The following is a 570-nucleotide window of genomic DNA, read 5'->3' as shown; positions in this document are numbered from 1 at the left end:
GCATGTTCCTGGTGATAGAGTCTCTGAGGAACAAGACTCTGAGACACAGAGGAGCTGGCCCAGGCAAGATGAAGCCCCTTTGGGCTGAGATCTCACCAATTGAGTCTCCTTGAGGGCAACCCAGGTATCAGGGTTCCCTTATCCTTCACCTTAACATGGAATCTTACTGCCTCATTCTAGTCACAAGAAAGAGTATACACTGTGGGGAACCATGGGGTGTCTCAGTAAGAGGGTGTTAGGACTTTTAGGATTTGTGCTGATATTAGATGGTTTGGGGGAGGGCTTAAGGAAGCAGGCAGGGCTTTGCTCTGGATTAGAAGTAGGGTGATTCTACGACTGGGTATCTTAATAAATCTTATGTAGAAAGAGGGAAGATAAGAGTGAGGCTAAATGGTAAAGAAGCAGCGTATTATCCAGGTTAGAAAACTACTTGGTCATTTGTATGGCTTGGACAATGCTCATGTTTTGTCTATGTTCAGACATGATTATGGAGTGGTCTAGTTTTTGTCTCAATCTATCTCAGTTGCAGTGGCCTTGTCTGAAGCTGACAGTCTATGAAATTGTTAATGT

This window comes from Pteropus alecto, unplaced genomic scaffold (assembly GCF_000325575.1).
Source record: "Pteropus alecto unplaced genomic scaffold, ASM32557v1 scaffold669, whole genome shotgun sequence".
Classification (NCBI taxonomy): domain Eukaryota; kingdom Metazoa; phylum Chordata; class Mammalia; order Chiroptera; family Pteropodidae; genus Pteropus; species Pteropus alecto.
This window is presented reverse-complemented; position numbering follows the sequence as displayed.